Source organism: Anguilla anguilla, chromosome 18 (genome assembly GCF_013347855.1).
Source record: "Anguilla anguilla isolate fAngAng1 chromosome 18, fAngAng1.pri, whole genome shotgun sequence".
Lineage (NCBI taxonomy): Eukaryota > Metazoa > Chordata > Actinopteri > Anguilliformes > Anguillidae > Anguilla > Anguilla anguilla.
Genome location: NC_049218.1, coordinates 18,700,843 through 18,715,520, shown reverse-complemented (window position 1 = coordinate 18,715,520; position 14,678 = coordinate 18,700,843). Strand labels below are relative to the sequence as shown.

The 14,678-nt window shown below is 40.3% G+C and overlaps 1 long non-coding RNA gene and 1 other non-coding gene across 2 annotated transcripts; one reads left to right on the top strand and one right to left on the bottom strand.

Moving 5' to 3' along the window:
- The first annotated feature begins 1,840 nt into the window (after positions 1-1,840).
- On the top strand, positions 1,841-1,923 carry trnal-uaa. The gene has a single exon. It is a non-coding gene; the product is annotated as a tRNA-Leu (tRNA).
- An 8,451-nt stretch (positions 1,924-10,374) lies between these two features.
- Positions 10,375-14,678, bottom strand: LOC118217649. The gene is made up of 2 exons (XR_004763252.1): positions 14,420-14,678; positions 10,375-11,563 (listed from the first exon to the last, which is right to left on the bottom strand). It is a non-coding gene; the product is annotated as an uncharacterized LOC118217649 (long non-coding RNA).

Here is a 14,678-nt window from a genome sequence, read left to right as displayed (position 1 = left end):
AAACCTGCTTATCCTGCTTAATTTCCTACGCATTCTATTGGAAGATGGGCAACCTATTTGCCCAGGTTTTTGTCATGAGTTATTGGGTGACACATAAGTGTGGTACCTAGGGAGTGCTGCTGTAACATAATGTTTGACAGATGAAGTTAATGTTATTCATTTTGCTGGTACACAGTGGCATTAGCTGCATCAAATGAGAAATAAAAACCACAGTTCACTTCTGGATCCTCCAGCCCCCCTAGCAGCATGCCCTTCAGAGATCTGCACTCTGAAGTAAACACTGTAGGTGCATGGCATGCTGCTTAGGGCTTGTGCAGCAGTTTGAACTCAAAAGGTTTCATCAGCCAAGATTTATCAGGGACTGCAGGGAACAGGAAGTCTGGACAAGGGCAGGAATGCAATTTCCTGTGTGTTTTATTGAAGGGTGTGAAAAAACTTTCTGGTGATGATTGGGTGTGTCCCTCCCCCCCCCCCCCAACAGAGATTAATCGATTTCAGAAAATCACTGCAAATACTGCCTGCTGCCTGCCGCAGTTTCTTTTTAAATTTCAGTTTCAAGATGGAGTTTCTTCCATTTCAGTTTTCTTCCATTTCTGAATACAGAATTTCTGTATAACTGCCTGTCAATTTCTGTCAGTAACATGTTTGTTCCATTTTAGATTACCAAAGAATCTCCTTGTCCCAATCAACCTTTGCCCTTGAGATTGACTTGTATCTTTTTTCTGCCACTAAAAACATTACCTAGTTCAGCAGTGCCAATAACTGCATTTATCAAGTTATTTATAGGTTAACAAAACTGTAAATGACAAGGCTTTGAAGCTTACATTTAGCCAAAGGTCATATGTTGACCTTTTCATCAGCTCGGGATTCTGCATATTGAAACTGACACCCAGCTAATGCAATTAGCACTGCCAACTGATCAATGTAGGAAATCAGAGAAAGGTGAATCCTCATTTGTGTTATGAATTAGCATACCTTTGTTTGCATCACCACAGTACACAACATGGATGGCCAGTGAGCTCCATATACGCAAACTTGCCAATGCATTATTACAACAGTGATATTGTCTCTATTGATATGTATTGCCCATACTATAGTGACGCAGGTGATATGTTTTGTGTTCCTGTTATTGAGTTGTGGATCGACTGAGCTGTGAGTGTCCATTCTGTAATGACTGCCCTTGTGAATCACATTTTAGTGATGGCAACTTAGTAAGGTACTTATAGACTATATTAAACCAAAGATGTTACTGGTTTAGGCAAGGTGATAAACATTGAATGGATTGTTGAGTAATGCACTGGGACAAAATTCTTGTCAAAGCATGAGCAAAAAACGGACGTCTCAGATGACACATTTTGTTTTATTTTATTCTGACACCATAAACTTTATACATTTAAAAAAGATTTATTGTACTGTGCTGGTAGTAATTCAATTCACACATATACCCTGTCACACGCAGCTTGATAAATGATTTTCTGCAGACAGAAACAGTGTCTCAGTGATGTGCTGGTCCTGAGCTCTGTGACTGTACTCTTCTGTGACTGTGGATAAGGTCATTTCTATGGGCTGCAGTTCCTTTCACATGGATACAGTGGTCAGGGGGTCAAAGGTGAGACACTTTAGGACTAATCCCTTCATTAAAAATGTGTGCATTCGTTCAAGTAGTTTGTTTTTCATTATTGTCTTGTAGGGAGGTGACTGCTGGGTGGCTCATTCGGTTTAGGCACTGCGCTGAGTGCTGTGCCAACTGTAGCCGGTCGCTCCTTACAGCAACCTCAACTGTGTCACCAAGGACATTTGAGGGTTCAGTAGGTTTGGGGGCATGAGATCTGCTGTGCCAACCAGGATGGCCTAGTTGTTAAGGTGTTGGACTTAAGATCCAATAGACAAGCGTCCACGTGGGTTCGAACCCCACTCCTGGTAAGTGTCTATTTGGTAATGCTGCATTAATATCAAGCCAACAAGCCAAAAAAAAAGATACAAACACATAAAATGACTTAGAATTTCTATGGCTATGAGTATCTTGGGTGGCAGTGTAGTATGATGACGAAGGACTCTTTCAGTTTAGGAGTAATAAAATGTAATCTTAAATGGATAAGATGTTGTTCAGTATTAATTCAACCATTAGCTTAATATGAGTCTGATAGGAATCAAATGCATTTGTTTCTACACAATTCTAGAGTGATGGCAGGGTGGTGTAATGGGTAGCACTGTCACCTCTTAGCAAGAAGGTTTTAGGTTTGATTCCAGCCTGGGCCTTTCTGTGTGGATTTAGTGCATTTCCTTCAGGTACTCATGGTGCAAGGATGGCTCCATATCATCGCTATCCTCAGCTGAACCTTCACGAGTACAGGATATTTAGCTCATATCCCAAGTGCATCAATGCACAAATCACTCAGAACAGTATTTAATTGAACTTACTTTTAGACTTTTCTTCAAGTGCGGGCATGCCAACCAGTTTTTACTTATGCTGGAAAACTCCATTTCGGAAAGTTAATAAAGCAGATTTCTCCTAAATGAATGCAACTAGTTTTAACAGTCAGCATAATTGCAAGCAGCATCCTTTTCATATTAAAAACTGTACCACATGCCTCAGATTTTTATCAACATATACACACTCAGATACAGCGAACTAAAACTAATAGTGATGGGCATTACCAGCAATGCGTGCGTGACCTCATGAGTTATTCAATACTTCTAAGCCACGAAAAGCAGCTGTCAAATGAACAAGCCCACATATCTCCTTTGGTGATAAAGGAGTAAACAAACAATACATCCTTCCCAGCATGCCTTGTGTTAAATTAACATTCCACATAGCTGAAGACACTTGCATTATTGAATTAACCAAAGGGAAATTAATTTAGTCTTAATTTGTTTAAATTAATTTTAAGTTTGGCCAACTTTATTAATCAGTCAATCAAAACGACTGCTCTACTACTGGATGCAACTTTAAAAAAAAATTGTATAAGTAATTTTAAAGATGGTTTTAATTGGCTTGTCAATTAAAACCATCTGAAAAAAAAAATATTAAGTTGAATTTGTGTGGTATATAAAAAATATATATATTTTGAGTAAAAACATTTTACAGAGGAATAATGGAAGTTAGAAAAAAGCTAGATGTTGCCTAATTTAAAATAAATTAAAATTTAAACCCAGCCCCTTAAAAGGTAATTGAACTGAACTCCTAGTGAATGGTGCATTGACAGGGAAAACACAAACCAGCTGGTGAAAATATGCCAGTACTTTTAAGAATAACAAGGCCCAAGGTTTCTGAGAATACGCTGGGAATTTAATACAAAGTTACAACACTGTGTAAGTGCACAAAAACCCAAACCTGGAAACATCTGTGCATGACATGTGAACATATATGCTAACTTTCATTGAAAATTTTTGGGTCACATGGGACCCACACAGGGAACCACACAGGGATACACAGAAATTAGCACTAACATTTTGTGAATTGATCACTATTAGCCAGGACAATTTGCAAATCTTACATTCTTTTACTTCCCTGTTCCTTAAATCACAGGGTGCGTCCCATTACTTTTCACTTTCACTCTTCACCTCCTTCCCTCCACTCCCACACCACTACTCGTCTCCTACCCAGAAATATGTGGAGGACATTTGTTCCAACCACAATTTCAATAACAGGATTTTAACAAGCTGTTGATTTTTCTTAATTAGGTGCTTTTCTTGTTTAGAAGTATTATTTACAATTACATAAAAAGGGTAACACATTTTTTTGATCAAATGAAAGACTGAGGTTAATTAGTGGGTTCCGAATTAGGTTTCTGAAAGCATGTGTTTAATTTCTTTCATATTTTTTTACTCAAACTTTTTAACACAATGCAGGTTTGGCTTGCTATCATTTGCTTTGTCTTTGAATCCTGCATTATCTTCCAGTTGGTTAGTTTTAGTGGTCAGGTGTCCACACTTTCACCATTTAGGAGCTAAATGATTCACCTCAGTCTTTAATTTGATCAGTTAAAAATAATTAACCTCTTTTTATGCCATTGTTTGCTATGTAGCACACTATGAACATGGGAATTGTATTCTTCATGGAATGTATAGCTATTTCTGACATAATGGGGCTTAAGAGGGTAACCAATCCTTCTAAATATGACAAACATTTAAATACGAAAAGGTAACAGCTTGTTAAAATTCTGGGATTGCAATTTTGGTTGGAATGAAAACCAGTATAGACAGCGGGGCCCCAGGACCAAGTTTGGGAAACACTGGTCTGGCCAATCAGGAGGACTAACTGTTCAGTAATTACCTGGGAAAATAGAAAACAAGGACCAGAGTTTCGATTTGAGGGCCAGATTTGAGTATCCATGTTTTAAAAGCAATCCATTTCTACTGCTGAATAGTCACTGAAGCAATTCAGGCTAAGTTCCTCACTCAAGGGTACAATGGCATTCTCTCCCTGGAAATCAGCTTGTAAAGGTTGTAAGCTCAGTTCCCTAATTCCCCTAATTATGCTGCAGTCTCACCCTCATGATGGCAAAGAGTTCACATTTGATAGGAAGTGTTCCGTTACCAGACCAAAATCAGATGGAACCTCCCTATGCTGGAAATTCTTCAGCACAAAATTGCACTTGGTATCGAGTTAAGATTCTGCTAAGCAGAAGTCCCCCCCTTATTCTCAGAGCGATGCATAAATTTGACCTGTTTATTTGGCCAAATTTATTATACTTTACTACTTATTAATTTATTTATTCAAACATTGTTTTACATTGAAAAAATGGTCAATCTAAAAAGAGAGAGAGTGTGTGAGAGGGTGCATCACCGCGCAAGAAAAGAGAAATTCATTCCCATTCCTTTTTCTGGGATGATGTATCTAAAGAAGAGAGCGGCTGCAGCTGTTTCTGAGAGCCGAGGGAATCTGAGCGTCAGCAGCTGATGGATTTATGAGCAGAGATACTCTGGCTTTAACAACAAATAGCACCTTTTAAACGGTCGTGAGAGAGTCACAGTCAGTCGGTGAAAAAAACCACGCGTCGCTTTCCTTTAACGGGCCTTATCCTGATTACTCTGACTTATGAAATGCAGTCGGATGCTAAAGGTAAACATCAGAGCAGGAAAAATCTGCTTTTTACTGGAGGGTCACTTTCTTCTAATCATTATAGAATTTTTCAAATGCATTACCATATTTGCTTGGGAACAGTACTATTTCAGTACAGGACAGTACCAGCCCACAGCATTATCTCCACAGAAGCTGAATTTCAGACAAGCGTAATAAAAGTTCAAGTTTTTTAGAATCTGAATAATCAGAGAATAGTTGAACCAGTGCAGGTTGAGTTGCATAATGCGGAAACATTCCCACAGATAAACACACAGTCGCCTTAATATGTCAGTAGCTCATTTACAGGTGAAATAATTAGTCCCATTTCTATGTTGTTGTTACCCATGGGAGACAAACGAAGCTGTGAGAGTTGCTCGGGAAAAGAGCAGCTGTTGACAAATGCGTAATTGCAAAACTTGCTGGTTGTATTCTTCTCATTTATCTACGGCTACAGGTACTGTTCCTTCATGTCAGTAATGTGTGTATCTGCCACACACGGGACTGGACATAAGCAGATGTAAACCAGGTTGGAAGTTTGTTCATCTCAAGGCTTTGTCTCAGGAAGCTGGCAGTTGGCCGCCCAGCACACCGTGCGTCGCTAGCGCCTTGCGTTTAATTAAACATTCAAGCGGATCTTTGGAAAACTCCAACAGGCTGAGAGCACATCAAAAACCCAACAGAAGGACGGGCTGTGTTCCGAGAGCTATTCTTAATCTGTGAAATTGGACAGGTTTAACTTGCTCGGCTAATGGGATTAAATTGTCGAGGCAGCAGTTTGCTGAGAAAGAGAGCCCAGTGTTTAACGAAGTGGATGCGGGCGTTACAGATTTAGAGGCCTCCTCCGTACGGCCTGAAGAATGGAGCATTGAAAAGGATCCTTCCCAGAATGCATTTCAGCCGAGCGGGTGTTCTTTGCAGTGATCGTCTGCTGGCTGCAGTCGCTAAAGGGTTTGGGGAGCAGTGAGGTGGGTGAGGTTTTATTGCATTTTGGGCCAATAGTAATGTAATTACTATTGATCCGGTATTTAAGGAAATGACTGATGCTGTGGTCTGTTCACATGGTCCCAGTTCCTCTGACTTGCCCTTAACATTTCCTGTTTTTAAATTTATATTTACTGTACTTATAGGGGCAACAGTGATGTAGACCTGGCTAAGACCCCAGCAGGTGTGTATGAAACAGGTGTGTATGTTTCTGCGGTTTTATTTCTAAATGCAGTTTCATCAAACAGAGAGTGCAACAATTACCAAAATGATCTTGCCAAACAATTAATTTTGTGGGGAAACACTGAAGACTGGTATAAGCAATAGTCGGAAAGCACACGCTTAGGTAGTGATTAGTCCCATACAGAACTCCATAGAAAGCTGAACCTGTAGCACTAATGACTCATCTCTTTATTTACTAGCCTTCAAGGTCCGTTTTAGGGTCTGAGGGACCCCAGCTTATCGGCATCTTTGCTCTGGTTAAAGGCTGGTTTCTTCTTTGTTCATTTTATTATTTTAAGGTCAAATGAAATACAATCAATTTCAAGGTTTTGAGACTAATGTGCGAACACGGGGCCTACGATTAAAAAATAAATTAATAAAATTCATGGGCATGGTTCATGAAACACAGATGACAGGGCATGTCATGAACTTTAATATATAGGTTTGAGGGGGCAGATGTTCTCAATGCACAGGAGGCCACCAATCACACTGGACAAAACCGAATGAGTATCACAGCAGGTACTGCGGCATGCGTTCTGAAAAGCTCCACACAAAAACCAGGGAACCCGTACGAACGCTGAGTAAATGTAACAAAACAACCTTTGGAAGAATAGGAAGCCAGGCCGGGAGTAAAGATAATGCTTTCTAAAATAGCCAACGTGTCATCCACCCCGCGATCTGTGTCGGCTCCTATTTTCCGATTAGATTGCCGGGTGGCTTGCGATAGCAGCCTCGCATAGCAGCCGTCGTACCTTAGTAATGAGATCACCTCACAATATGGTAATTCTGGCCATAAAAGGAGATTGAGGATCTGTCCCATTTTCTTCCGATATTGCCTGTGGGGAGACACATGGCTCTGCGCTGCAGAAGGAGGCCCGATGCGGGCGCAATCTGTTCCCTCAGACGCCGTTGTCTCGCCGTTGCTACCGTTCCGCCGCTGCGTTAGCTTCCCCGCTGGTTCTTAATTGCTCCACTCCGTCGCTTGTTCCCGAATTCTTGTTCTTGACTGGGAGTACATAAAGCAGTGCGCAGGAAATTCAGGTGTGAAGAAAATTCGATAAAGAGGTCACGTAACGAACGGAAATGTCCTCAGAATGCGGATGATTGCGGCAACACCCAGAACAGATGCAGAGAGTTTCTTATCTCCGCGGCTGCATTTTAAATTGTTTTTTTTTATGTCACCACATTGTGTCCTTCAATAATGTACTCGCTCATGCTGAGTGGCATTTTGCTTAATGTGAATGATTTATCAGTTCAATTCCAAAGAGGGAGATATGAAAGTGAAAATTGTTTTGCTTGTTTATATGCTCTCTGGTGAATTAATCTTCACCAGGCTTATCAAACTTACATCTGCACCATAAATTAAATTGCGCAAAGGCACAAACATTAAGTAAATCAAAGCTACCAAAACCAAGGCAAACAATAGGTCCTGCAGGTTTTGTTAGAAAACTAAAAACAACATTGCACATCAACTGTTATAGAATATTTTTTAGTCTAATAGGGTGCATTTAGTTGCTATTGGTCTAGGGATAATTTAACACTGAGGATTCTTGCTACAGTGCTCAAACTCTTTCTTTGCCTAAACAATGTTCCTTCAAATTTAGATTTATTTGGCTGTTACATGTCGGGCTCCCGAGTAAGTTACTGTAATACCTACAGGATTTGTACATAATACCTTATCATGAATACCACTGAAGATGGGGGGGGGGGGGTACTCAACAGGTGAATAAAAATCAAGAGCTTTCCCTTTAAATTGAGGAGGCAAGTAATTAGATGTTAATGTTCTATGAATGTCCCTATATTCCAGTTCAGAGGTTGTGGTGTTTCCATTTTTCAGTTCAAAATAACCGCTATTGGCAATCGAAATGAGGAGAGGTGCTTTGCTGCTAGCCTGTCCTTCCTGATGTATGTAAAGCTGCTCTATGAGAGTAGGCTTTCCCTGGCACAAGAAAGAAATGAAAAGATTGTCAAATCCTCACATGCCGTTTAAATGCTTTAATTACTGCGGCTTTCTGAATACGACTGATAATTACGGGCTGATTAAAGCCAACAGCAAACCACTCTGAGAATTAAAGATACTTAGATGAGTCATTCAATTGAATCTTATAAGAGATAATTTGATTACATCAAATCCAATCCTTCAATAACTGAAGTGGTCTTACAGTACACCATACTCAGTTTTGTTTTGTTTTGTTTTTTTCTCACATATTTAGCATATAGAGGAATTTAATTTGTCCACCTTTATCTAATTCCATAGATTTCAGTAATGTAAATTTCTCTTTCTATGTGTGTTTGTGTGTGCTTGTGTGCATAAGTGCATGTGAGTATGTGCATGTGTGTGTGCGTGCATGTGTATGTGTGTGTGTGGGTTTCCTTTACATGGATTGTTTGTGATAATATGGCACCATTACTCACAATATGTTTTTTCTCCATCAGGTCTGTGCATTTGTTCTTTTTTCCTTTCATCCATTACAGAAAAAAACATCAACCTACATTGGTGTTCCATTTGTCGGTCACAGCTGTGACGGGCTTACTGGTTTCTAATGGGTCTTGAGGATTCTACAAGCAGGATCTTGGCATATGGGTCCTGTAATCTTCCAAATACTCAACTGCATGGATGAATGAGGTTCCGGTAACCACACAATAGTGAAAGGCTGCACACAGTTTAGTTCCATGTAAACACATGTAAAAATGTGTTTGTAGAAAGAGAAAATCACAATCTAGTCCCACGACTCTCATCCAATGATGTTTATGATTTTTTGTAAAAAACAAAAAAATAACAGTACATGACAGGAAAATAGTGAGCATTGTTGGGCTGAATGGCCTGTTCTCTTCATTCTGTTATGTTATGTTTTGTTACATTTTATTTGGCAGATGCTTTTATCCAAAGCGATGCACAGTAAGTGCATACCGAAGGCCATTGGAACAACTGCAGAACACAGGTCTGATAAGATACAATTCTCATTAAGTATCAGCAAACCACAGCCAGGAACATCAAGTCTAGTTCACATAGTGGTAAAAAGACAGAGACAGTCAAAAATAATAAAATGACAGTAACATTCAGGGATTATACAACTGTGAAAGCAGGAATTAACAGCAGTGATTTTAGCAAAGCAAGAGCACACTTCAGTCACTGTTTAAAGGACTTAAGGTATTGGAAAGGAATTACCATGTCAGTTTAAGGTCTAATGACACCTGGGAGGGTTTCAGTCTCCCGGGATGACAGCATGCTGTTGCACACCAGCAACCCTCACTGGCCAATCCGGTGCCCGCAACCTCACCTGTTGAGCAGCGCATGAATAGTCTTCCTCTGACTCATGTCCGTGCAAGCCCAGCTGCACTGCCATGAGAAGTGGGGGCTGGCATCACCTGTTTTGGAGGGGAGCACGCTTGTGTCTGCCCTCTCCTAAATCAGCAATGGAGGCTGTGAAGAGTGCTGCAGCGTCTTGGTTGGGCATTACGAACAAAGGACAAAGGCAGATAAAGACTTTTACAAAAACACTAAGCGCACAAAACAGACTGCAGAGTGAACATTCCCACTGTACAAATTCTGCAGGAGCTTTATCACATAAAAACTGATTTTGACATTGTTGCATGTGAACTGTTTATTAAATAACAGGACAATATATTTCATTTATAAAAAACAGTCATAACTACAGATATATTCTCCTTTCAGATAAATCAGAAAATTAGGAAAGACCGGGCCCTCCAAAAAAAAAAAAAAAAATTCCCCAGTAGGAAGAAAAAATATTACAGATATTTCACACTTCTAAAATATAAAATGTGCGGTCTGTTTTGCTGAGTTATAAGCATAATAATTTTTGCTTGCTTGGTCCTTGAAGATGAGAAACATTTGAGTGAAATATAGTTGAAGTAAATCAAGGAAACGTAAGCCAACCAAATGGTGTTTACACCCGCCTTGTAATCTTTCATATTTTCCAGATGGATCCATTTGTTTGGCTGGCTGACTTGAAAAGGGGTTGCAGTATCTTTAAGAAAACTCAGCCTGAAGATAGAAGGGCTGTGGACTAATTTAATATTGAATTATCTGAGAAAGCCATCCGTGAATGATCCAATGAGAGCTGTGCCCCCAGCAGACTTTGTGTTCATGCAGAACAATTATAGTCCTGTATAATGACCCAGAGACAGTGGGGATCATGAGCAGAAGACATTTAGAGGGTACTTAACCAGCTTTGGGAGATTGATAGCACATGGCGAACCATGGGAGAACATTATCAGTAAACACATTTGTTGATAGTGCAGAAAAACGGACCAAGATTTAAATGATGGTGAAAATGAAGGGTCTTTTTTTAAAATAAGGTAATGAATTTGTTAATCCCTGTGGTGCAAGGCTGGGTAGTTAAGAAGTGACTGTTGGTAATGACTCGTAAAGAAAGAGTTCCAGTGCGCTGGGGAGTTTGTGTATCTGTCAGGAACACAGGCAGGAAATGCAGAATCACAGGGCACAAATGAGTCCCTCACGCTATCCCCCCACGTTCACCTGTCTGATTGGCTGGAGGAGGATTCTGGACTGCCGATGCCAGCTTCAGCTCGTTTTCAACCATGGTTTCCAGGCAGTGTTGTTAAGTGTGAAAGCAGTAATTACAAAATATGGGTGTGGGGTTGGGGGATGGGAATTAACTGGAGGCTCATTGGACGGGGAGCATGGCACAAGCCCTCGATTAACCAATCACATGACAGCGTACTGAAAGGGTGACAACTATTGAAGACGATAGGCATGGAAAATGCAGGAGGCAACAGCAGAGCTAATGAGTTGGAAAATGTCACTGATGAGAGGGGAGTGTTGTGGGGTATTAACAAACACAATTTATTACCGTATAGGGGTAAACATGCATGCTGAAAGGGCAGACAAATAACCCTTTTTAACAGCTGTGTTGGGAAGCATTGTACCTTGCAGTGCAGCCATTTCCTGTGTTCTGCTTTTGTGATCACACTGAGTGGACAGGTTTGTGTTTGGTCTCTCAGAGGCATGCTGCAGGCTTATACAGGATGTTCTCCCTGTCAGTGATTTTGTGTAGCCCCCCCCCCCCTCTAAAATGAGTCTGTGTTGTGGAGGGGGGGGAGGTCATCTGATGTGCCCAGACAGAACACTGCCACACTCAAGCCACCGTACCAGTCCAATCACACTCCTTTCTGGAACATGCCGTAGAAGGCCAGACGCCCAGGTCTCTAACAGCAGCCATGCAGGATACACAGGCCTCTGTGGGTGGTCACGCAGTGGAGGGGCGGGGTCACAAAGTGGCAGCCTGAAATCCTGCACACTGTTATTTCAACCTGCAGGAAAAACAGCTCTTTATAATTTATGGTAAAATTTGCTATTTAGTGAGCATTCACTTCACAAACTCAATAACGATATTTTAGTAAAGATTTTGGTAAAATGCTGCTGAATATAAGTTGATGAAGGCCACCTCTTTTTTCCCTTTTCCAGGAATAAATTGGTATAAATTGAACGGCAGACTAATGGAGAACTACTGCAACAATGGCCAGCCATTAACTGACAGGCGGACAATGGAACTACGCATCATTTGAGATGGTCCACTTGCCAGTAAATTACTGCTCTCTGACTAAGAATATGCCTTTTTCATTTCAAATGAATTGTGCCAGTTATTATTGGGAGAACTAAGAGCTAATGAAACAGTCTAGGCATATATACATATAGAACTACTGAAGAATAAGAATAAGAACATGTTTCAGAGAGGGAGAGCGAGAGAGAGTGGGAGAGAGAGAGAGCAAGAACGAGGGAATAAGAAAACAAGATGAAGCCCTTAATGTAACCTTCACTTATCTTGGCACCAGAGTAAACACTGAAATTCTTATAATGTGCCGAGAATTCTCGGAGCCATCTCCATGGCAACTATATTTTCCAGTCCTATCTTTAATGAATAGGTAATGAAAGAAATGTAACATTCACAACTTCATTACTGGTACAAAATCAGCAATAAAAGTAAATTATGTGAGCTGTCATTTGCCGGAAAAGGTTTGTCGAATATTTAGACAGGGAAGCAAGCTTGTTTCTGGAGGTGATAAGCCAGAATTCGAGTAGTGGGTTTATGCAAACAGAGGAAGAGAGGGCTGAACATTAATCTATTTCTGCTGGTACGGAGATTGTGTGCTTAAATTCAAGAGAGCCTTCTCCTTCATGATATATTCAACATCTCTATCAAAGATGAGACTGAACTGAGGGTTTTTTTTGCTTATTGAATGGAAGGCTCTCCATCATAAAATCTGCCAGGATCTGCTTTTGTCTCTGTGGCAGGATCCTTTGAGAAGATCCGGTCCAGTCCAAACAGGAGTGAGGCTGAATAGCTGTTTAAATTGAAAAGCTTAAATTAGTCATGAAAATGTAACATTTTGCTCTTTTGTATATTTGGCTCGCTTCCAGTGGGAATGACTGTCATTCAAGAGAGAAAAATGGTTGAGATGACAGTAGTATAAAGAAGAACACAGTGGCAGAAGCAGTATATTGCAAATAAATCATATATCATAAATATTTAGAATAATATTTGGTTTGGTCTGCAATACCTGAGTGTTCCAACCAGTTCAAGATTATTGATTCATTTTGGATGCTGAGTACTTCTTCAGAGCATTTAGATAGAGCAACAGACAAGTGGATAAACCATTCAGCAGGTGTAAGACAATTAAAGGATGATCAAAAGCATGTCAGGCAAATGTCAGCAAATGACTGCTCTTTGAAGAGCCAATGAATCAATCAATTCTAAGTTTGCAAATACCTATAGAAAAACCCAGTCATATTTTTCAACAGACAAATGTTGCATTTGAAATGTTCTGTCTGTCAATGGAAATGTTCATTAGATTGCTGCTGGTGGTAACATACAGCAAAGAATGAACTGCACAAAGCATGGTATTGCTTGATGTTTGGTGTGCAGGGTCTGTTGGGATGTTTTTGTCTTACATTTTAACATTTTCATCCATGGCTTATGGGAATATTCAGCTGTCTTTGGTTTTTTAACTTTGACTTTGGTTTTTTCTTAGGATGATTTTGGGAGAAACAAGCTGGTTTTGTACTTTCTTTTATTAATAATTGTGACTGTAACTTGTCTATGTCTGTAACATTAATTGTCTTTTTGAAGGTAGTCTCTGGATTAAATGTTACATACTTGTAACTTAAAATTTTTAAATCAGGTTGTGAGTTGTACATTTTGGTAAAAGTTGATCCAACAGGCTGTTCTGCCTATCAACAAATTTGACGATTGAATTTATCGTTGATATCTTTGATAATAATTGACAAATTAAATCAAATTAATTTATTTTACATGTTGGGTAAGAGAGGGGTTTTAACTGTTGATACACTTGTGTTTAATTTTCAGAGTTTGTGTGATTGTGGTTAGAACTGGTGGATTCAGAAAATTAAACATATTTTGCTTAATCCTCACTTCCCTGACAGGCGCATAGAAAAAAAATATTTATTACGCCCTATGTTTTCACATTCTCTTCAGTGTCTTTGCATGCATGTTAGGTGGATATGGCATCACAGGCGGAGAATTCCTAATATTCACATATATTTTTTGAAGCGGGCTGAATTGTAGGTGTGATAACTTGATATGTGACGTGTGTCTGTTTAATTGGATCTTACATCCCTTTACCACTGTCTTGTGAGGTGCCACCTTGAACAAGGCACGGCTTGTTTCATTGGCGCAAGGTAAATACACGTCAAATTGGAATCGGTGTCTCGCTGGTGCGTAATTTATTCTCTCGCTGGCTGCCTCATTATAACAATAACCTTGAGAGGCGACCATTTTGCAAACTGTAATGATGCTGGCGATGCGCTGAAATTGATTTTAAAATGGCCAGCGGAGATCAAGGAGCTGTGTATCATACGTGCATTTTGGCTTCCTTCATCAGGAGGACACCTCAGCCCACTCCCCCCCACCACTCGGTGAATAATTAGGCAGATTCCACAGAGACCCTGAAAGGACGTGTTTCCATAAAAAGCAGCCCCTCTGTGAGTTGGTGAAGCTTCCGGGAGATTTACCCCCCACCCAACAAACCACAACCAACCCCCATCCTCCCTCAAGGGTGCAGAGAGGGATAGGGTGTAGGGGGGTGGGCAATTGTGATATAGTTATTTTTTTAGAATGGGAGTTGGCCCATTTTTTTGTTGTTCCTTACCTTTGCATAAGCACCCAAGGTCAGTGAAGAAAACTGTCAGCCTGCCCTTCTGTGAGTGAAGGCCCATGTAATGCTGAGCCACTGCTGTGACCTCTGCAGAGTGCGCAGTTTACACACACAGTATTAGCTATAACCTGTTAGCTAAGCATGGCGTAATGGTATTAAGTGTGATATCTGATCATTCTGAGAAATGATACAGTGAAGAGCCCCCAACCCCCCCTCCAGTGTGCCAATGTGACTAAGGGTTTGATTATTACCC